The 24,852-nt window shown below is 45.3% G+C and overlaps 1 non-coding gene across 1 annotated transcript; it reads right to left on the bottom strand.

Annotated features, from left to right (window-relative positions):
* Positions 1 to 9,357: 9,357 nt before the first annotated feature.
* Positions 9,358 to 9,429, bottom strand: TRNAM-CAU (transfer RNA methionine (anticodon CAU)). The gene has a single exon. It is a non-coding gene; the product is annotated as a tRNA-Met (tRNA).
* Positions 9,430 to 24,852: the final 15,423 nt, after the last annotated feature.

The raw sequence follows: 24,852 nt of genomic DNA, 5'->3' as shown, positions 1-24,852 counted from the left end.
CTACCGCTGAGCTACTGCGACGGCTCTCAAATCTTCTGCTTTCTTGGGTATTTATTAGGGGTGTGCGAATATTTGAAATTTTCGAATATATTTCGAATATTATATCTTTAGTATTCGAATTCGATTCGAAATCCAAGTATTCGTGTTGTTTCGAATATTCGACCCGACGCCAATATTCGTACCTTGCCGAATATTCATTGTGAGCACCGGCGTTCATTTCGGTCCGCAAGCACTATCGACAGATACATAACAACATGGCGGCGCCTACACGGAAGGAAAATTATCTCTTCCTCCAAGGCCCATGCGGTAGCTGACTGCACTGATGAGCTTTTTTGTGGCTATACCTGCCAAGCTGGTATAGTCAGAGGTGTGCACGAAGTACCTCGCAATACTTGCCAGGTCAGTGCCAAGTGAGAGGGCATTTTCTGTAGCTGGAGGAGTCGTTTCAGTTAGAAGGGAATTACTTCTGCCTGACCATGTGGTGCAGCTGGTTTTACTTCATGACAACCTTTTACGCCATCCCAACAACGCGCTTTTCTGCTGAAGGCAAGCTATCCTTAATCAATGCTGTGTACTAGCCATCTTCTCGGATATTTCCACTCTTCTATGAATAATGTTCGAGACTTGGATACTTTTTGTGCAGCCACGCAAACCTTTTGTGTTCATTTAATCATCGATAGTTGAACTGCGATGTTCTTGGGTGCCCAAATAAATGTTTCGTAGTGATTAAATGCGTCTGTCCTTGATTATTCGATATTCCATTCGATATTCGGAACTAAGTATTCGTATTTGATTCGTATTCGAAAAATTGGATATTCGCACACCCCTAGTATTTATGTTTACAAATATCCTTACCTTGAGAGTGTTCATCAGGGCCACCCACGTTCTTAAGCGACGGACGTAGCACGTCCTGAGTTACCGCTGATATGACGTAGAACGTCGTTGAATGGCGAAGGTAGAAGCTGTGTTAGGAGCCTCTTATGCTTCCTATGGCGTCAAGGCTGCCAGAACCAAATTCCTCGCTAAGCAGTTAAGCAAACAAGGGAAGGGGGATATGGGGCTCGTTATAAATCTGAGAGAAGCCAAAAGCCACGGAAACCAAAGGAGAAAGGGGATTTTTAAATATTTTTTTATTTTGTGGTGTTGTTCGATTTAGAATATTACTGAATATGTTATTGCTTAAAGCTAATTGATTAGAAAAACAGAAGAAAAACAACCACATGCCGCCGGTGGGATTCGAACCCACGACCTCCGAATTATGCGTCCTGTTTCACTACCGCTGAGCTACGGCGACTTTTTTTGTCTTTATTGCCTGTTTTGACAGATTACAACAGATCATAAACAGATGTTCTGCGCTGCACTTTCAACCATCCAGAGCGGACACGTGTTTCACTCGCGTGAGAAAATCAAAACTGTTTCAGGGAACACAAATCTCACATCAACTCGATAACTTCATCTCCGAAACATAGCTCCTTGTACACTTCACGTAGCTTAAATATGTTTTCTTTGAAGTAATCGCGGACAGAACGCGCATCTTCATCACAGTGTCGTACAGCCATCCTGCTTCGCCAAATACTGTGCAGGCCAAGCAAGAAAATTACATCATATTTATAAAGATCCGGCTCAACGTCCAGGAATCGTATCCCATATGGCGTCAAGGGTAAATCTTCCTTTATTGTACGCTGGAGCACGTCCCATAAGAGCAGCGCATCCCAGCAATCAATAAAGACGTGTTCTATTGACTCTGGTTTGTGACAAAACAAGCAGTCAGCACCCCATGGTAGAAACAATCCCTTCTCCTCCATCCATGTTTTAACCGGCAACGTCCCAGTGTGTAACTTGAAGAAAAACGTCTTCACACCCGCTGGCGCCACCATTTTTCGTACTCTTTTTAAAACATTTCCTGCTTGGCCTCCACTATACAGAGATCGATAGATTGGCTCCGGAAAGACAGAGTTCAGCAAATCTTTTAAAAGTTTCTTACGCGTGACATTAGAAAGATATTCTAAACTGAAGCGCGCATTCAGAAACCGGAAAGCAAAGACCACTTCTTTCAAAAACCTACTTGTACTGTATCTCATCCCGTCCACACTGGAAATAACATAGTTTGGCAAAGCCGAAGAAAGCCCCACTTGAATAAACGTCCGCAGAAAAGGGTCGCGTTGATCGCGAAGAAACAGAAATCTTGACACCACCTGCCCCAGGTACAAGTGTGGCAAGGAAAGACCCCCTTTTCTCAAACGCAGAATTAAATAATCACGTTTAGTCCTCTCCCATGAGGACTGCCAAACAAAAACTGCGAAGAGACGATGAAACTTTTGAATGCTAAGTCTAGAACATGAAAGGACCTGCAACAAATAGCACACTTTTGAAACCAGATATACATTGCATATGTTTGCGCGCGTGAGTACAGACAGTTCCTTCCCCCACCATTTCTGTGCACGCGTGGAGAGTTCTTGAATTTTCTCCTTCCAAAAGTCATCGTTATCTCGATACTTGTCAAGAGGTACACCTAGGTATTTGGAAGGAACATGTGACCATTTTACACTTGCATGAAACAAAGGCGATGATGCCCAATTCCCATGCTAAAGGCCCGCACACTTCTCCAGGTTAACAACGCTATTGGTTACATCACAAAACCTACGAACAACCGACATCGCATGTTCTATGCTGCTGTGGTCACTACAGAAAACTGCCACATCATCGGCATAAGCCAATACTTTAATTTCACATGCTTCCAGTTCGAAACCCCAAATACAGCTGTTATTTATTACATTTCGGCAAAGTGGCTCCAGGTACAGAGCGAAAAGTAGCGGTGACATTGGGCAGCCTTGCCGCACGGATGCTCGAACGGCAATTCTGTCTTTGAGCTCTCGGTTAACAACCAGATTTGTGGTACAGTTCCTATAGGCCATTTTAACCACTTTTAATATACGTTGTGCAACACAGACATGTTCGAGGATTTTAAAAAGAATGTCATGACATACACGATCAAAGGCCTTCTCTAAATCAATTTGCAACATTGCGACTCGCCTAAAGTCAGCGTCACAGCATTCCAGTATACTCCGAGTGACATGAACATTCGTGAAGATGGTCCGCCCTTGAATTCCACACGTCTGGTGGGGGCCAACCAAGATGTCCATAACTGATTGTAAACGTTTGGCTAATACTTTCATAAAGATTTTATAATCAACATTAGTAAGCATTATCGGCCGATATCCAGTAACTTGCTTAAGCTGAGCAGGATTGTCAGTTTTCGGTATAAGTACTGTATGTGCACGGGGACGGCTGTCAAATCTGCTTTCGTGCGCATTTATGTTTACAAATATCCTTATCTTGAGAGTGTTCATCAGCGCCACCCACTTTCTTATGCGGCGGACGTAGCAGGTGCAGAGTTACCGCTGATATGAAGTAGAACGTCGTTGAACGGTGAGGGTGGAAGCTGTATGGGAACCGTGTTATGCTTCCTATGGTGTCACGGCTGCCAGATAAGATGCTCGCGCTCAGCAAATAAGCAAACAAAGGAAGGGGGTGAGGGGCTCGTTATAAATCTGACAGAAGCCAACAGCCACAGAAAGCAAAGGGCTTAGGGGATTTTTAATTATTTTTTTATTTTCTGCTGTTCGATTTATGATATTACTGTATATGTCATCACTTAAAGCTAATTGATTAGAAAACGAGAAAAACAACGACATGCCGCCGGTGGGATCCGCGCCCACGACCTCCGAATTACGTGTCTGGTGCTCTGCCGCTTACCTACGGCTACGGTTGTCAAATCTCCTGCTTTCGTGGGTATTTATGTTTAGAAATATCCTTACACTGAGAGTGTTCATCAGCGCCACCCACGTTCTTATGCGGCGGACGTAGCAGGTGCAGAGTTACCGCTATATAACGTAGAACGTCGTTGACCGGTGAGGGTAAAAGCTGTATGAGAACCCTCTTATGCTTTCTATGGCGTCAGGCTGCCAGAACCGAGGCCCTCGCTAAGCAATTAAGCAAACATTAGAAGGGGATTGAGGGGCTCGTTATAAATCTGAGAGAAGCCAACAGCCGCGGAAACCAAATGGCTAAGGGGATTTTAAGTTGTTTTATTTTGTGCTGTTGTTCGATTTATAATATTAGTGAATATGTTATCGCTTAAAGCGAAATGATTAGAAAAGCAGAAGAAAAAGCAACCACATGCCGCCGGTCGAATCCGAACCCACGACCTCCGAATTACGCGTCCGGTGCACTACCGCTGAGCTACGGCGACGTCTGTCAAATCTACTCCTTGGGGGGGGGGGTATTTATGTTTACAAATACCTTAACCTTGAGAGTGTTCATCAGCGCCACCCACGTTCTTTAGCGGCGGACGTAGCAGGTGCAGACTTACCGCTGATATGACATAAAACGTCGTTGAACGGTGAGGGTGGAAGCTGTGTGAGAACCCTCTTATGCTTCCTGTGGCGTCAAGGCTGCCATTAAAGATGCCTTCGCTAAGCAATTAAGCAAACAACGGAAGACGAATGAGGGGCTCGTTATATATCTGAGAGAAGCCAACAGCCACGGAAACCAAGGGACAGAGACGATTTTTAATTATTTTTTATTTTGTGCTGTTCGATTTAGAATATTACTGAATATCTTATCATTTAAAGCTAATTGATTAGAAAATCAGAAGGAAAAACAGCCACATGCCGCCGGTGGGATCCGAACCCACGACCTCCGAATTACGCGTCCGGTGTTCTACTGCTGAGCTACGGCGACGGCTGTCAAATCTTCTGCTTGGGTGGATATTTATGTTTACCCATACCCTAACCTTGAGAGTGTTCATCGGCGCCACCCACGTTCTTAAGCGGCGGACGTAGCAGGTCCTGAGTTACCGCTCAGATGACGTGGAACGTCGTCGAACGCTGAGGGTGTAATCTGTATGAGAACCCTTTTATGGTTCCTATGGCGTCACGGCTGCCAGAACCGAGGCCCTAGCTAAGCAATTAAGCAAACATTGGAAGGGGAATGAGGGGCTCGTTATAAATCTGAGAAAAGCCAACAGCCACGAAAACCAAAGGGCTAAGAGGATTTTTAAGTATTTTTTATTTTGTGCTGTTCTTCGATTTAGAATACGAGTGAATATGTGATCGCTTAAAGCTAATTGATTAGAAAAACAGAAGAAAAAACAACCACATCCCGCCGGTGGGATTCCAACCCACGACCTACGAATTATGCGTCCGGTTCTCTACCGCTGAGCTACGGCGACGGCTGTCAAATCTGCTTTCGTGGGATATATGTTTACAAATATCCTTACCATGAGAGTGTTCATCAGCGCCACCCACGTTCTTATGCGGCGGACGTAGTAGGTGCAGAGTTACCGCTGATATGACGTAGAACGTCGCTGAACAGTGAGGGTGGAAGCTGTATGAGAACCTTTTTATGGTTCCTATGGCGTCACGGCTGCCAGAACCGAGGCCCTAGCTAAGCAATTAAGCAAACATTGGAAGGGGAATGAGGGGCTCGTTATAAATCTTAGAGAAGCCAACAGCCACGAAAACAAAAGGGCTAAGAGGATTTTTAATTATTTTTTTATTTTGTGCTGTTCGATTTATGATATTACTGTATGTGTCATCGCTTAAAGCTAATTGATTAGAAAACCACAAGAAAAAAACAACCACATGCCCCAGGTGGGATTCGAACCCATGACCTCCGAATTACGCGTCCGGTTCTCCACCGCTGAGCTACTGCGACCGCTCTCAAATCTTCTGCTTTCGTGGGTATTTATGTTTACAAATATCATTACCTTGAGAGTTTTCATCAGCGCCACCCACGTTCATAAGCGGCGGACGTAGCACGTCCTGAGTTACCGCAGGTGTGACGTAGAACGTCATCGAACGCGGAGGGTGGAAGCTGTGTGAGAACCCTCTTATGCTTCCTATGGCGTCAAGGGTGCCAGAACCAAGGCCCTCGCTAAGCAATTAAGCAAACAAAGGAAGGGGATGAGGGGCTCGTTATAAATCTGTGAGAAGCCAACAGCCATGGAAACGAAAAGAGAAAGGGGATTTTTAACTATTTTTTATTGTGTATCATTGTTCGGTTTAGAATATTACTGAATATGTCATCGCTTAAAGCTAATTTATTAAAAAAACAGAAGAAAAAACTGCCACATGCCGCCGGTGGGATCCGAAACCACGACCTCCAGATTACGCGTCCGGTTCTCTACCACTGAGCTACTGCGACGGCTGTCAAATCTTCTGCTTTCGTGGGTATTTATGCTTACAATTATTCTTACCTTGAGAGGGTTCATCAGCGCCACCCACCTTCTGGAGCGCCGGATGTAGCCGGTCCTAAGTTAACGCTGATATGACGTTGAACGTCGTCGAACGGCGAGGGTGGAAGCTGTGTTAGGAGCCTCTTATGCTTCCTATGGCGTCAAGGCTGCCAGAACCGAGGCGCTCGCTAAGCAATTAAGCAAAGAAAGGAAGGGGAATGAGGGGCTCGTTATAAATCTGTGAGAAGCCAACAAACATACAAACAAAAGGAGAAAGGGGATTTTTATTTATTTTTTATTGTGTATCATTGTTCGGTTTAGAATATTACTGAATATGTCATCGCTTAAAGCTAATTTATTAAAAAAACAGAAGAAAAAACTACCACATGCCGCCGGTGGGATCCGAAACCACGACCTCCAGATTACGCGTCCGGTTCTCTACCACTGAGCTACTGCGACGGCTGTCAAATCTTCTGCATTCGGGGGTATTTATATTTACAAATACCTTAACCTTGAGAGTGTTCATCAGCGCCACGCACGTTCTTAAGCGACGGACGTAGCACGACCTGAGTTACCGCTGATATGACGTAGAACGTCGTCGAACAGCGAGGGTGGAAGCTGTGTTAGGAGCCTCTTATGCTTCCTATGGCGTCACGGCTGCCAGAACCGAGGCCCTCGCTAAGCAATAAAGCAAACATTGGAAGGGGAATCAGGGGCTCGTTATAAATCTGAGAGAAGCCAACAGCCACGGAAACCAAAGGACAAAGGAGATCTTTAATTATTTTTATTTTGTGCTGTTTGATTTCTAATATTACTGTATATGTCATCGCTTAAAGCTAATTGATTAGAAAAGCAGAAGAAAAAACAACCACATGCCTCTGGTGGGATCCGAACCCATGCCTCCGCATTACGCGTCCGGTTCTCTACCGCTGAGCTACGGCGACGGCTGTCAACTCTTCTGCTTGGGGGGGGGGGGGTATTTATGTTTACAAATACATTAACCTTGAGAGTGTTCCTCAGCGCCACCCACGTTCTTAAGCGGCGGACGTAGCAGGTGCAGAGTTACCGCTGATATGACATAAAACGTCGTTGAACGGTGAGGGTGGAAGCTGTGTGAGAACCCTCTTATGCTTCCTATGGCGTCAGGCTGCCAGAAAAGATGCCCTCGCTAAGCAATTAAGCAAACAAGGGAAGAGGAATGAGGGGCTCGTTATAAATCTGAGAGAAGCCAACAGGCACGGAAACCAGGGGACAAAGGAGATGTTGAATTATTTTTTATTTTGTGCTCTTCGATTTATGATATTACTGTATATGTCATCGCTTAAAACTAATTGATTAGAAAAACAGAAGAAAAAACAACCACATGCCGCCCGTGGGATCCGAACCCACGACCTCCGAATTACGCGTCCGGTTATCTACCGCTGAGCTACAGCGACGGCTGTCAAATCTTCTGCGTTCGTGGTATTTATGTTTACAAATATCCTTACCTTGAGAGTGTTCATCAGCGCCACCCACGTTCTTAAGCGGCGGACGTAGCAGGTCCTGAATTAGCGCTGATATGACGTAGAACGTCGTTGAACGGTGAGGGTGGAAGCTGTGTGAGAACCCTCTTATGCTTCCTATGGCGTCAGGCTGCCACATCAGATGCCCTCGCTCAGCAAATAAGCAAACAAAGGAAGGGGGTGAGGGGCTCGTTATAAATCTGAGAGAAGCCAACAGCCACGGAAACCAAAGGGCTAAGGGGATTTTTAACTACTTTTTATTTTGTGCTGTTCGATTTATGATATTACTGTATATGTCATCGCTTAAAGCTAATTGATTAGAAAACCAAAAGAAAAAACAACCACATTCCGCCGGTGGGATTCGAACCCATGACCTCCGAATTACGCGTTCGGTTCTCTACCGCTGAGCTACTGCGACGGCTCTCAAATCTTCTGCTTTCTTGGGTATTTATTAGGGGTGTGCGAATATTTGAAATTTTCGAATATATTTCGAATATTATATTTTTAGTATTCGAATTCGATTCGAAATCCAAGTATTCGTGTTGTTTCGAATATTCGACCCTACGCGAATATTCGTACCTAGCCGAATATTCATTGTGAGCACCGGCGTTCATTTCGGTCCGTAAGCCCTATCGACAGATACATAACATGGCGGCGCCTACACGGAAGGAAAATTATCTCTTCCTCCAAGGCCCATGCGGTAGCTGACTGCACTGATGAGCTTTTCTGGGGCTATACCTGCCAAGCTGGTATAGTCAGAGGTGTGCCCGAAGTACCTCGCAAATACGTGCCAGGTTAGTGCCAAGTGAGAGGGCATTTTCTGTAGCTGGAGGAGTCGTTTCAGTTAGAAGGAAATTACTTCTGCCTGACCATGTGGTGCAGCTGGTTTTCCTTCACGACAACCTTTTACGTCATCCCAGCAACGCGCTTTTGTGCTGAAGGCAAGCTAGCCTTAATCAATGCTGTGTACTAGCCATCTTCTCGGATATTTCCACTCTTCTAAGAATAATGTTCGAGTCTTGGATACTTTTTGTGCAGCCACACAAACCTTTTGTGTTCATTTAATCATCGATAGTTGAACTGCGATGTTCTTGGGTGCCCAAATAAATGTTTCGTAGTGACTAAATGCGTCTGTCCTTGATTATTCGATATTCCATTCGATATTCGGAACTAAGTATTCGTATTCGATACGTATTCGAAAAATTGGATATTCGCACACCCCTAGTATTTATGTTTACAAATATCCTTACCTTGAGAGTGTTCATCAGGGCCACCCACGTTCTTAAGTGACGGACGTAGCACGTCCTGAGTTACCGCTGATATGACGTAGAATGTCGTTGTATGGCGAAGGTAGAAGCTGTGTTAGGAGCCTCTTATGCTTCCTATGGCGTCAAGGCTGCCAGAACCAAATCCCTCGCTAAGCAGTTAAGCAAACAAGGGAAGGGGGATATCGGGCTCGTTATAAATCTGAGAGAAGCCAAAAGCCACGGAAACCAAAGGAGAAAGGGGATTTTTAATTATTTTTTTTATTTTGTGCTGTTGTTCGATTTAGAATATTACTTAATATGTTATTCCTTAAAGATAATTGATTAGAAAAACAGAAGAAAAACAACCACATGCCGCCGGTGGGATTCGAACCCACGACCTCCGAATTATGCGTCCGGTTCTCTACCGCTGAGCTACGGCGACGTTTTTTGTCTTTATTGCCTGTTTTGACAGATTACAACAGATCATAAACAGATGTTCTGCGCTGCACTTTCAACCATCCAGAGCGGACACGTGTTTCACTCGCGTGAGAAAATCAAAACTGTTTCAGGGAACACAACTCTCCCATCAACTCGATAACTTCATCTCCAAAACATAGCTCCTTGTACACTTCACGTAGCTTAAATATGTTTCCTTTGAAGTAATCGTGGACAGAACGCGCATCTTCATACCAGTGTCGTACAGCCATCCTGCTTCGCCAAATACTGTGCAGGCCAAGCAGGAAAATTACATCATATTTATAAAGATCCGGCTCAACGTCCAGGAATCGTATCCCATACGGCGTCAAGGGTAAATCTTTCTTTATTGTACGCTGGAGCACGTCCCAAAAGAGCAGCGCATCCCAGCAATCAATAAAGACGTGTTCTATTGACTCTGGTTTGTGACACAACAAGCAGTCAGCACCCCATGGTAGAAACAATATCTTCTCCTCCATCCATGTTTTAACCGGCAACGTCCCAGTGTGTAACTTGAAGAAAAACGTCTTCACACCCGCTGGCACCACCATTTTTCGTACTCTTTTTAAAATATTTCCTGCTTGGCCTCCACCATACAGAGATCGATAGATTGGCTCCGGAAAGACAGAGTCCAGCAAATCTTTTAACAATTTCTTACGCGTGACATTAGAAAGATATTCTAAACTGAAGCGCGCATTCAGAAACCGGAAAGCAAAGACCACTTCTTTCAAAAACCTACTTGTACTGTATCTCATCCCGTCCACAGTGGAAATAACATAGTTTGGCAAAGCCGAAGAAAGTCTCACTTGAATAAACGTCCGCAGAAAACGGTCGCGTTGATCGCGAAGAAACAGAAATCTTGACATCACCTGCCCCAGGTACAAGTGTGGCAAGGAAAGACCCCCTTTTCTCAAACGCAGAATTAAATTATCACGTTTAGACCTCTCCCATCAGGACTGCCAAACAAAAACTACGAAGAGACGATGAAACTTTTGAATGCTAAGTCTAGAACATGAAAGGACCTGCAACAAATAGCACACTTTTGAAACCAGATATACATTGCATATGTTTGCGCGCGTGAATACAGACAGTTCCTTTGCCGACCATTTCTGTGCACGCGTGGAAAGTTCTTGAATTTTCTCCTTCCAAAAGTCATCGTTATCTCGATACTTTTCAAGAGGTACACCTAGGTATTTGGAAGGAACATGTGATCATTTTACACTTGCATGAAACAAAGGCGATGATGCCCAATTCCCATGCTAAAGGCCCGCACACTTCTCCAGGTTAACAACGCTATTGGTTACATCACAAAACCTACGAACAACCGACATCACATGTTCTATGCTGCTGTGGTCACTACAGAAAACTGCTACATCATCGGCATAAGCCAATACTTTAATTTCACATGCTTCCAGTTCGAAACCCCGAATACAGCTGTTATTTCTTACATTTCGGCAAACTGGCTCCAGGTACAGAGCGAAAAGCAGCGGTGACATTGGGCAGCCTTGCCGCATGGATGCTCTAACGGCAATTCTGTCTGTGAGCTCTCGGTTAACAACCAGATTTGTGGTACAGTTGCTATAGGCCATTTTAACCCCTTTGACAATAAGTTGTCCAACACAGAAATGTTCGAGGATTTTAAAAAGAATGTCATGACATACACGATCAAAGGCCTTCTCTAAATCAATTTGCAACATTGCGACTCGCCTAAAGTCAGCGTCACAGCATTCCAGTATACTCCGAGTGACATGAACATTCCTGAAGATGGTCCGCCCTTGAATTAAACACGTCTGGTGGTTGCCAACCAAGATGTCCATAACTGATTGTAAACGTTTGGCTAATACTTTCATAAAGATTTTATAATCAACATTAGTAAGCATTATCGGCCGGTATCCAGTAACTTGCTTACGCTGAGAAGGATTGTCAGTTTTCGGTATAAGTACTGTATGTGCACGGGGACGGCTGTCAAACCTGCTTTCGTGGGTATTTATGTTTACAAATATCCTTAATTGAGAGTGTTCATAAGCGCCACCCACTTTCTTATGCGGCGGACATAGCAGGAGCAGAATTACCGCTGACATGACGTAGAACGTCGTTGAACGGTGAGGGTGGAAGCTGTATGGGAACCGTGTTATGCTTCCTATGGCATCACGGCTGCCAGATCAGAGGCCCTCGCTCAAAAATAAGCAAACAAAGGAAGGGGGTGAGGGGCTCGTTATAAATCGGAGAGAAGCCAACAGCCACGGAAAGCAAAGGGCTTAGGGGATTTTTAATTATTTTTTTATTTTCTGCTGTTCGATTTATGATATTACTGTATATGTCATCGCTTAAAGCTAATTGATAAGAAAAACAGAAGAAAAAACAACAAAATACCGCCGGTGGGATTCGAACCTACGACCCCCAAATTACGCGTCCGGTTCTCTACCGCTGAGCTACTGCGACGGTTGTCAAATCTCCTGCTTTCGTGGGTATTTATGTTTACAAATATCCTTACATTGAGAGTGTTCATCAGCGCCACCCACATTCTTATTCGGCGGACGTAGCAGGTGCAGAGTTACGGCTGATGTGACATAAAACGTCGTTGAACGCTGAGGGTGGAAGCTGTGTGAGAACCCTCTTATGCTTCCTGTGGCGTCAAGGCTGCCAGAAAAGATGCTCTCGCTAAGCAATTAAGCATACAACGGAAGAGGAATGAGGGGCTCGTTATAAATCTGAGAGAAGCCAACAGCCACGGAAACCAAGGGACAGAGGCGATTTTTAATTATTTTTTATTTTGTGCTGTTGTTCGATTTAGAATATTCCTGAATATCTTATCGCTTAAAGCTAATTGATTAGTAAAGCAGAAGAAAAAACAACCACATGCCGCCGGTGGGATCCGAACCCACGACCTCCGAATTACGCGTCCGGTGCTCTACTGCTGAGCTACGGCGACGGCTGTCAATCTTCTGCTTGGATGGATATTTATGTTTACCAATACCCTAACCTTGAGAGTGTTCATCGGCCCCACCCACGTTCTTAAGCGCGGACGTAGCAGGTCCTGAGTTACCACTGATATGATGTAGAACGTCGTCGAACGCTGAGGGTGGAAGTTGTGTGAGAACCCTCTTATGCTTCCTATGGCGTCACGTTTGCGAGAACCGAGGCCCTCGCTAACCAATTAAGCCAACATTGGAAGGGGAATGAGCGGCTTGTTATAAATCTGAGAGAAGCCAACAGCCACGGAAACCAAGGGACAAAGCAGATTTTTAATTATTTTTTATTTTGTGCTGTTCGATTTAGAATATTACTGAATATGTTATTCCTTAAAGATAATTGATTAGAAAAGCAGAAGAAATAACAACCACATGATGCTAGTAGGATCCGAACGCATGACCTCCAAATTACGCGTCCGGTTCCCTACAGCTGAGCTGCTGCGACGGCTGTCAAATCTGAGGCTTTCGTGGGCATTAATGTTCACAAATAACCTAAACTTGAGAGTATTCATCAGCGCCGCGCACGTACTTCAGTGGCGGCCGTAGCACGTCCTGAGTTACCGCTGAAATGACGTAGAACGTCGTCGAACGGCGAGGGTGGACGCTGTGTGAGAACTCTTTTATGCTTGCTATGGCATCAAAGATGCCAGAACAGAGGCCCTCGCTAAGCAATTAAGCAAACAAGGGAAGAGGAATGAGGGGCTCGTTAGAAACCTGAGAGAAGCCAACAGCCACGGAAACCAAGGGACAAAGGGGATTTTTAATTATTTTTTATTTTGTGCTGTTCTTCGATTTAGAATATTACTGAATATGTTATCGCTCAAAGCTAATTGATTAGAAAAGCAGAAGAAATAACAACCACATGATGCTAGTAGGATCCGAACGCATGACCTCCAAATTACGCGTCCGGTTCCCTACCGCTGAGCTGCTGCGACGGCTGTCAAATCTTGAGCTTTCGTGGGCATTAATGTTCACAAATAACCTAAACTTTAGAGTATTCATCAGCGCCGCGCACGTACTTAAGTGGTGGACGTAGCACGTCTTGAGTTACCGCTGATATGACGTAGAACATCGTCGAACGGCGAGGGTGGAAGCTTTGTGAGAACCCTCTTATGCTTCCTATGGCGTCAAGGATGCCAGAACCGAGGCCCTCGCTAAGCAATTAAGAACACAAGGGAAGAGGAATGAGGGGCTCGTAATAAATCTGAGAGAAGCCATCAGCCACGGAACCCAAGGGACAAAGGGGATTTTTAATTATTTTTTATTTTGTGCTGTTCTTCGATTTAGAATATTACTGAATAAGTGATCGCTTAAAGCTAATTGATTAGAAAAGGAGAAGAAACAACGACATGCCGCCGGTGCGATCCGAGCCCATGACCTCCAAATACCGCGTCGGGTGCTCTAGCGCTGAGCTACGGTGACGGCTATCAAATCTTAACTTTCGTGGGCATTAATGTTCACAAATAACCTAAACTTGAGAGTGGTCATCAGCGCCACGCACGTTCTTAAGCGCCGGACGTAGCAGGTCCTGAGTTACCGCTGATATGACGTAGAGCGTCGTCGAACGGTGAGGGTGGAAGCTGTGTGAGAACCCTCTTATGCTTCCTATGGCGTCAAGGTTGCCAGAACCGATGCCCTCGCTAAACAATTATGCAAACAAGGATAGGTGAATGAGGGGCTGGTTAAATATGAGAGAAGCCAACAGCCACGGAATCCAAGGGACAGAGGCGATTTTTAATTATTTTTTATTTTGTGCTGTTGTTCGGTTTAGAATATTACCGAATATGTTATCGCTTAAATCTAATTTATTAGAAAACGAGAAGAAGAAACAAGGACATGCCGCCGGTGGGATCCAAACCCACGACCTCCGAATTACGCGTCGGGTGCTCTAGCGCTGAGCTACGGCGACAGCTCTCAAATCTTCTGCTTTCGTGGGTATTAATGTTCACAAATAACCTAAACTTGAGAGTGTGCATCAGCGCCACGCACGTACTTAAGTGGCGTACTTAGCACGTCCTGAGTTACCGCTGTTATGACTTTGAACGTCGTCGAACGGCGAGGGTGGAAGCTGTGTGAGAACCCTTTTATGCTTCCTATGACATCAAGGATGCCAGAACAGAGGCCCTCGCTAAGCAATTAAGCAAACAAGGGAAGAGGAATGAGCGGCTCGTTAGAAATCTGAGAGAAGCCAACAGCCACGGAAACCAAGGGACAGAGGGGATTTTTAATTATTTTTTATTTTGTGCTGTTGTTCGGTTTAGAATATTACCGCATATGTTATCGCTTAAAGCTAATTGATTACAAAAGCAGAAGAAAAGCAACCACATGCCGCCGGTGGGATCCGAGCCCACGAGCTCCGAATTACGCGTCCGGTGCTCTACCGCTGAGCTAAGGCGACGGCTGTCAAATCTGCTTTCGTGGGTATAAATGTTCACTAATATCCTTACCTTGAGAGTGTTCATCAGCGCCACGCACGTACTTAAGTGGCGGACGTAGCACGTCCTGAGTTACCGCTGATATGACGTAGAACGTGGTCGAACGGTGAGGGTGGAAGCTGTATGAGAACCGTCTTATGCTTCCTATGGCGTCACGGCTGCCAGAAAAGATGCCCGCGCTCCGCAAATAAGCAAACAAGGGAAGAGGAATGAGGTTCTCGTTAGAAATCGGAGAGAAGGCAACAGCCACGGTAACCAAGGGACAAAGGGGATTTTTAATTATTTTCTATTTTGTGCTGTTCTTCGATTTAGAATATTACCGAATATGTTATCGCTTAAAGCTAATTGATTAGAAAAGCAGAAGAAAAAACAACCACATGCCGCCGGTGGGATCCGAACCCACGAGGTCCAAATTACGCGTCGGGTGCTCTAGCGCTGAGCTACGGCGACGGCTGTCGAATCTTCTGCTTTCGTGGGTATTTATGTTCACAAACAACCTAAACTTGAGAGTGTTCATCAGCGCCACGCACGTACTTCAGTGGCGGACGTAGCACGTCCTGAGTTACCGCTGATATAACGTAGAACGTCGTCGAACGGCGAAGGTGGAAGCTGTGTGAGAACCCTCTTATGCTTCCTATGGCATCAAGCATGCCAGAACAGAAGCCCTCGCTAAGCAATTATGCAAACAAGGGAAGAAGAATGAGGGGCTCGTTAGAAATCTGAGAGAAGCCAACAGCCACGTAAACCAAGGGATAGAGGGGATTTTAAATTATTTTTTATTTTGTGCTGTTGTACGGTTTAGAATATTACCGAATATGTTATCGCTTAAAGCTAATTGATTAGAAATGCAGAAGAAAAAACAACCACATGCCGCGGACGGGATCCGAACCCACGACATGCGAATTACGCCTCCGGTGCTCTACCGCTGAGCTACGGCGACGGATGTCAAATCTCTTGCTTTCGGGGGTATTTATGTTTAAAAATAAGCTAACCTTGAGAGTGTTCAGCAGCGCCACCCACGTTCTCAGCGGCGGACGTAGCACGTCCTGAGTTACCGCTGATGTGACGAAGAACGTCATCGAACGGCAAGGGTGGAAGCTGTGTGAGAACCCTCTTATGCTTCCTATGGCGTCAAGGGTGCCAGATCCGAGGCCATCGCTAAGAAAATAAGCAAACAAAGGAAGGGGATGAGGGGCTCGTTATAAATCTGAGAGAAGCCAACAGCCACGGAAACCAGGGACAAAGCAGATTTTTATATATTTTTTTATTTTTTGCTGTTCGATTTATAATATTCTTGAATATGTTATCGCTTAAAGCTAATTGATTAGAAAAGCAGAAGAAAAAACAACCACATGCCGCCGGTGGGATCCGAAACCATGACCTCCAAATTACACGTCTGGTGCTCTACCGCTTACCTACAGCGACGGCTGTCAAATCTTCTGCTTACGGGGGTATTTATGTTTACAAATAACCTAACCTTGAGAGTGTACATCAGCGCCACCCGCGTTCTTAAGCGGCGGACGTAGCACGTCCTGAGTTACTGCTGATATGACGTATATACATATATATATATATATATATATATATATATATATATATATATATATATATATATATATATATATATATATATATATATATATATATATATACATATATATATATATATATATATATATTAACACCGAGTTTATTTCGGACGGAGTTTATTTGATCCCGCTGCCAAACAAGCGCCTCTGCGAACAACCCCTGCGACGGCGATGAATATTCATTTGTGCAGGAGGATAAGTGGCAGAAATATAGCTGAAAGCGACAAAGTCAAGCACGCACGCGCGCTCGCACGCGCACAGATACACACACACACACACACACACACACACATATCCACCTTGTGCAATTTCTGATATGGGCTTTTCACTGACATAAGAGCACAATTCTCCGAAAGTGAGAGTATAGTACCTTTGTAAACAACTTTATTTTGCCCCTCATCAAATACCTCACGATGAATAGAACTGCGTCGAAACTGTTCGGTGGCGTGAAGTTTTAACTTCGCCCCGCACCACGTGTACTTTCCAGAAGTGAAATCAAACTAGGCTGTCAAAATGTTCGGAAAAAAGACGAGTGCTTTCACTTGCCCCCCCAAAAAACGACCAAACCATAATCGCCTTCTAAGCGGAAAGCAACATTGCTCACCTCCAGCCCTTTTGTAAAAATAATGAATGAATGAATGAATGAATGAATGAATGAATGAATGAATGAATATTACTTGGTAAGTTATGTATATGCTGTCTGAGCCCCTAGCTTAAAATCACTGAAGGCTTTGTTCGTTTTCGTAAATGTTACAAATATTTCCCTACCTGCTCATGACGGCTTTGCCGGTCGAGCGGTGTTAGATCTGTGCAACCCGGCGACCGGCGCAACTTGCGGTTCACGGACCTCACATAGCAGTTCTAATTGGTTACGAACATCGAGATCTCATCGCTCACAGACTTTCGAATATTTTCTGGTAGCTTCTCAGAATAGTGAGAACGTTACCCCCATGAAGTCTCTGAAACCTGTACTTGGTACATCAGACCACCTTCTCTACCACCGAACTGCATTCCCGTCAGGGCCATATATCCTTTCCTGAGGAAGAGCTAGTGCTCATGCGAACCTGGAAGGGAAAGGAAGAGATATGCAGGACTGCAGTTTCTTTCCGTCTTGAAATATCTTACATTCCTGTTGAACTCATCCCTAATTTAAAGCTCTCACACCGGGGGTCCTTGATGTAGCTAAAAAAAAGACGAAAAAACAAGCTCCACCTGACTGCTCTAAGGATAAATGCGTGAAGAATGCTTACGAAACAGCGCACTCGATCTTCCTTTTTCTCCTTCGATCTACGTCCACCAAAAATATGAGATTTTAGCACACATGCCTTTCTTGTGTTTGATCCAAGTTCAGGTTAGGATCATGCGTGCACATGGATATTGGCGAACGCTTTTCGGATTTTTTAGATAATTCTGGGCTCTATTGGAATCTCAAAAGCTGTAATCGAGAGAAAAAAAAAACAATTTGGCGATCTCATCAACTTTACTCATAATATCCTAAAGATGATCGCACCAAACATTGAGATAACTGCCTCGGGTCTGCGCTGAATCGATGTTGTGTTCAACAATACGAATATGTCCCGACAGGTAACGTTCATGAGTTCACAGCCCAGACAACGAGGCAGCCTGCCTCAACCAAAATAAAAAACTGCTGAAAACATGAGCTGTATGTCGTCTTGAGAAAACGGCGAATGATGAAACATTTTTTGAGAAACTAAGTGCAATACGCTAATAAAAAGGTTTTATGTTATGAAATAAGTGCTTAAAACTACTGCGGAGTCTCAGTCGTTATGGCGCATGGTTGCTGACCTGAAAAAAAGCGTGTTTGATCTCGGTGGCGGCGATCGCATTTCGATGGAGGCGGCATTGTAGAGGTCCGTGCACTGTGAGATGTCAGTGCATCTTAGAGAACTCCAGGCGGACGAAATTTCCGGAGCCCTTCACTATGATGTCCCTCACAGCCTGAGTCGCTTTGGGATGTTAGATACCCCTAAATGAAACCAAATAATTGCTTAAAATTGCACAAATTGCCCGCACAAGCTTTTTCGTGACCAATACCGAGTGCCGTAATCGCCTTTAGAGTTTCTTTACTTTTACTGTGGATTTAGGGATAAATGAAGCTCGTTGCAATCTAATATTGGCTAAGTGTACAGTTTTTATTAGGAGGTATATATCCACGTTATTTTTGCAGAGGCAATGATTCTAAGGGGGCTGTAATGATACTGGTTATGGTAATCTTACAAATGCAGTGCTCATCAGATGGTGCGAACCTGCTCTCCATGTAAAAGTGACGTAGGTAGTAAGAATCATAATTATAAATGGAATAGCACGTCGCAATAAACAACACGAACTCGCCACAATGTATCGTAACAGGGAGCTACCGCATGAATTACCCCTGCACCCTCAAAAACGCGAAGCAGGTGCGATAGAGGCAGGATACAATAGAGAAGAGATGCTATGTGGCGATCTCAGGTGCATATTTATGCTGGCCAGCATTGAAGCTGGAGGCCTGACGTTGCATTCGCCTTTCATACCCGTACTCTTCGTGGCAGAATTCCCCGATTGTTCACTTGCTATAGCTCGCATTCCTGCAGTGTGGGTTTCTAAGTTTTACCAGCGCCCGTACTTTCAGCGACAACTGTGACACGCTGATACGTTTTTCAAGAAATTCAAATTATTAATCTAATGTCCTCGCAACAAACTGAACTTGTTCCTGCATTGAATGCCATTGTGTTTTTGATATTTTTCTCCGCCTGGTACGTAACCTTTTTATTATCAAGCATTGGCAACTGTGCGCACCGCATGTGGCGCATGCACAAAGAGCGCCAACTGGCACATAAAATATTCTGTGTTAAGTCCCGTTTTGAGAACGGAAGCAGCTGTCCGTCATTGCCCGTCGTGCACGTTGAAGGAGTATCACGCGACGGTTATCTGGTACTGAAGCCCACCATTTTAGCCACTTAACCAACCTACTTTTGAAGGTCATGGCCACCATGCTTCTGCGTGAAGGTGTCCATGGCCCGAAGGTGGCACAATTTTCTGTTTTTCTTTTAAAAATTGGCAGTGGCTTAGCTCAGCTGTGCCAGGTTATACGTAGCGGGAGGTACAGGTTTAACTTGGTTACACCTTGTCGTTTAGCTTTGGTGGTTTCTCCCCCCGGTTAGGTGTAATTGTTAAGCTTTGGTTTCTCTCCTTCCACCCCCCCCCCCGTCCTCCCCCTGTTCACGGCATCGGTTACACGGCGGGCCTTCAAGTCGTCCTCCGTCGCCTCATCGCGTTCCAGCCAGGCCAGGGCCCGCCGCTGCGCGTCCCAACGCCCTCTCTTGGGCAGTCGCTCCTCTCTCTGCTCCGGCGTCCCAGCCTCTGGCTTGGCCTTGCGCTGTTCATTCTTCCTATTCGCGGCAGCCAGCCGCTAGGCGGCAACCTCGGGGTCGGAGGAGTTCAGATTCTCCAGTCTAGAGCGCCGCTCGGCAGCGGCCCGACTCGATGTAGCTCTCGCGACAAAATTGTATAAACATTCAGGGGGCAGATTTTCTTTTTAAAGTGCTGCAAGGCGAAAGCTTTTTCCTAACGCACAGTTTGTTTCTTTATCGATTTTTTATTTTTCATATTTTTTATAATATTTTTATTTTTGTTTCTTTTCTTATCTTTACCTTTATTTTTATTTTCACGTTTTTTACGGTTATTTTTATTTTCGTTTCTGTTTTACTTTGTTGCTTTTTAGTTTTACGAAATTTTATTTCCTTTTATTTTTGTATTTCTTGTCTTTTTTTCCACTTTTGTTTTAAAAGAGTGGTAGCATCTCCGCTTCAAATGCCAAACTTTTACATTTGGCATTTTACGTTTGGCATTCGTGCTCTGGTTCGATTCGCATCGTCGACGCAGTTTGTTTTTAAGTAGTGACGCCGAAATGCGGACTAGTCTACGGACATGGGTCCCTAACGGCAGTATGAGGCATTAAAGGCTTTCGCCTTAATGTTTGGCACGGTTGAATCTCGGCTGTGGAATAGATTGTAAACGTCGAAAGGGAATGAGTTTGTCTAGAGAATTCCATTATTCACGACAGAGGAGGAGCCGGCTTTGCGTCGTATATATAGAACGGGCGGCTCGGTGGGATTCGCCTGAAAATATCGAAAGTGAGTCGGAGAGACTGAAAGAAGCCAGGCTTGGGGGTCGGAACAAAACCAAGAGGAGGCAGCGAACTAAGGAGACGGAGAAAACTAACAAAAACTAAGAAAAAACGAGAAAAAAAAACAAGATCAAACCTTGGCCTCAAAGTACTTTGTCGGAGCCATTGACTCAGCTGCTTTCTACTTCACCGACCATCGGGCCGTCTTTGTGGCAGCTGCGAAACAACAAGACGAAGACTTTGAAAATAAATGCGTTACACTTAAAAAATGGGTAGTCTCTAAGTTTATTATCTATTTGTGTATAGAATACTGCAGACCCTAAGATGTGTCCAAGCAGGAGGGGAAAAAATCATATAAAGAAGCGCGGCAACTTACATCGCAGAAAACTAAAATATGAGTAACAGGACATAGTAAAGAACAAGGAAAAGTGATTCATGAATAAGCAATTTTTTCAATGGCATCGATGCTGCAATCTTTACTTAACGATACGTATCAACAAAACCTAACGACTGAGACGTACCAAGCTAAACGAAAAAGATGTATGAGATAACCAAGGTCAACAATAAGATTAACCGTACTTCTCGCTACGCACATCCACGCATAACTGCGCTGAGCCACAGCCAATTTTTTTTTACTGCATCACAGCCCCCTTGCTCCTTGGAGACATGAAATCTGGGTACCGCATACTGCACACACGCTTTGAGGAGGGTTATTCATGTTTAAACACGGTAGCGTGGAAGGCCCCGTTACGCGGAAAAATGAGGCGTCGGCGCTGTGAGTGAGAAACCACGAGAATGGCTGGCAGTGCCCAGAAAGCGACCTAGGTGGTAGTTGGCCCACCTAGGTGATGTGACCTTGCGGCATCATCCCAACCTGCCCACTCGGCTTAGAAAAGTGCCACCGTGGCTGGTGGCAATTTAGTTAATGGCTGGACCCGCCGCGGTGGCTCAGTGGTTACGGCGCTAGGCTGCTGACCCGAAAGACGCGGGTTCGATCCCGGCCGCAGCGGCTGAATTTCTTGAAGGCGAAATTCTAGATGCCCGTGTGCTGTGCTATGTCAGAGCAGGTTAAAGAACCCCAGGTGGTCGAAATTTCCGGAGCCCTTCACTACGGCGTCTCTCATAGCCTCAGTCGCTTTGAGACGTTAAACCCCAATAAACAAAACCAAACCAAACCTGGGAAGAGCAGCCTGGACCCAGAGAACCCACAATCGCTGGGCAGCGGATGCATCTCTTGACCACTGCATCACTGCGCCAGGTGGTACGTGGACTTCTAAGAATCTGTGAACGTGGAGCGGAAGATTAGCTTTCGCATATATCGGAATTAACCGATTACGCTATGGGTTCACGCCCTTGAGGAGTGCTTTAAATTTACCCTCAAATTTTTTCCTATGAATTGTGACATTGTTTGGGAAGCTCTACTCGGCGCTTCACCGCACCGAACGCCATTTGTCCAAAATCAAGCCATAACTAGGGTGTGGGACCGGAACTTTTCGGGTTCGGATCGGGTTCGGATTCACGCATTTCGGATCAGTCGCGGGTTCGGCTGGAGAGGGACGTTCTGTGCTGACCATATTGAACCAGTTGAGACGGGTTCAAGTCATAAAAAAAAATTGAAAGTAGATGGGTTTCAGCCAACCCTTCTCTGCTGTTTACTCTTTTCTGGCACATCGATATACAAAAGAGAAAATGCAAAAATTTGTATACCAGAACGGAAAACTGGACTTGCTAAGGGTTCATGCTTAAGCAGCGCAATAGACAGCACAAAATGAAGAGGGCCGCCGCGGTGGCTCAGTGGCTATGGTGCTCGGCTGCTGGCCCGAAAGACGCGGGTTCGATCCCGGCCGCGGCGGTTGAATTTCTTTGGAGGAGAAATTCGAGGCCCGTGTACTGTGCGATGTCAGTGCACGTTAAAGAACCCCAGGTGGTCGAAATTTCCGGAGCCCTCCACTACGGCGTCTCTCATAGCCTTAGTCGCTTTGGGACGTTAAACCCCATAAACCAACCAACCAAAATGAAGACGAGAGACGACTCGAGCGCTAACACACAACTGGTTATTTTATTCACGGGAAAGGATATAAGGCGCAGGACAGAGTGAATTTAGAAGAACGTCAATTTGGGCTAGATGGTGCATTATTTGAGACTGAAATGGCAATAGCGCTACAGCAAGATGTACACAACAAAGACCGACACAGGATATCTGCTAACTTCATCTGAGTTCATTTACTGCGAAGCCAGCAAATATGTAGAAAATTTAAGGCATGCGCAAAAAACCGGTACAACAAGGCATCTACAAAACCGTTCAAAATATGGTATCTCAGTTTTGAAAAGGCAGACCGAAGTATCACTTACTAAATTTAATCCCCTCTTTTTAACGTGCAATGCTTCCAAAAGCTCCCGCTCCTTCATATCTCCACTCCTGCCCAGAATCTTTATCTCCTTATCTCTGGCTCACACTTCTTGCATTGCTGGCATCTTTTTTGCCCCGGCCCTTGTTCTGCCGCACGATTACACACGAAGCACTCAGTGCAGTGCTTCGAAAGATGTGCACCTCCTAGTTTTTTTACGATCGTGTGTGCTCAGCCACTCGGTCTTTAACGCACCGCCCCGTTTGGCTAACATAGGCTTTTCCGCAGGTCAGGGGTATCTCGTATACCACACCTGTGCAGCACTTCACGTACTTCTTGCCACGCTTTTTGTTGCAGGAGCTCTATTTATCGCTCCCAATTCGCGCGCATAGCTCGGAAAGCTTTCGTGGAGCAGAAAACACGAACGGCACGTCAAGTCGCTTCGCCACTTGTTTCACACTGTCTGCGACTTTGTGCACATAAGGCACCGCTTCTGGACTCAGGGAATGTTCTTCTGGCTCACACGACTTCTGAAACATGGCACACTTGATTTTTCTTAAGAGGGCTTCAACAACTGGTGTGTGTGCTTCAGCACTTGCAGTGTGTGCTTCAACAAATCAAGTGTGCCATGTTTCAAATGTAGTCTCAGCCAAAGAATCCTTCCGTGAGACCAGAAGTCGTGCGTTATGTGCACAGGGTCGCGCACAATGTGCAAAATGTGGCGAATCGACTTGGCGCGCCGGTCGTGTTTTCTGCGCCACGAAAGCTTGCCCAGCTACGCGCGCGAATTGGGGACGATAAATAGAGCTGCTGCAAGCAAAATGCATGGCAAGCAGTACGTGAAGTGCTGCAAAGGTGTGCTTACGAGGTACCCCTGACCTGAGGAAAAGCGTCTGTTAGCCAAACGATGCGGTGCGTTAATGACCGAGTGGCTGAGCACGCACAATCATTAAAAAAACTAGAGGTGCACATGTTTCGCTGCACTGCGCTGAGCGCTTCGTGTGTAATTTTGCGGCAGAACAAGGGCCGGGGCAAAAAAGATGTCAGCAATGCAAGAAGTGTTAGCCGCGGCGTAAGGAGATAAAGATTATGGACAGGAGTGGAGATATGAAGGCGCGGGAGGTTTTGGAAGCATTGTACATTAATTACAGGGGATTAAATTTTGTAAGTGATACTTCGGCCTGCCATTTCAAGACTTAGATATCATATATTGAACGGTTTTCTTCATGCCTTGTTGTACCGGTTTTTTGCGCATGCCTGAAACTTTCTGTATATTAGCTGGCTTTGCAGTAAATGAACTCAGATGAAGTGAGCGCATGTGCTGTGTCAGTCTTTCTTGTGTACATCTTGCTGTAGCGCTACTGCCGTTTCAGTCTGAAAGACATATCATCCTCATCATTATCATCAGCCTGACTGCACCCACCGCAGGGCAAAGGCCTCTCCCATGTCTCTCCAATTAACCCTGTCCTTTGCCAGTTGCGGCCAGTCTATCCCTGCAAACTTCTTAATCTCATCCGCCCACCTAACTTTCTGCCGTCTCTTACTACGTTTGCCTTCTCTTGGAATCCACTCCGTTACCCTTAAGGACCAGCGGTTATCTTGCCTTCGCATTACATGCCCTGCCCGAGCCCTATTTCTTCCTCTTGATTTCAACTAGGATATCGTTAACCCGCGTTTGTTCCCTCACCCACTCCGCCCTCTTCCGATCTCTTAACGCTACACCTATCATTTCTCTCTCCACAGCTCGCTGCGTTGTCCTTAACTTAAGCTGAACCCTCTTTGTTAGCCTCCACGTTTCTGCACCATAGGTGAGTACCGGTAACATACAGCTGTTGTATACCATTCTCTTGAGGGATATTGGCAAACTGCCATTCATGATCTGAGATACAGTGAAAAGAATAAAAAAAAGACACTGAACAAT

Source organism: Amblyomma mixtum, chromosome 2, assembly GCF_055824585.1.
Source record: "Amblyomma mixtum isolate Tamu chromosome 2, ASM5582458v1, whole genome shotgun sequence".
In the NCBI taxonomy this organism is placed as follows: Eukaryota; Metazoa; Arthropoda; class Arachnida; order Ixodida; family Ixodidae; genus Amblyomma; species Amblyomma mixtum.
Note: the sequence above shows the minus strand (reverse complement) of the source record. Positions and strands in the feature narration are given on the sequence as shown.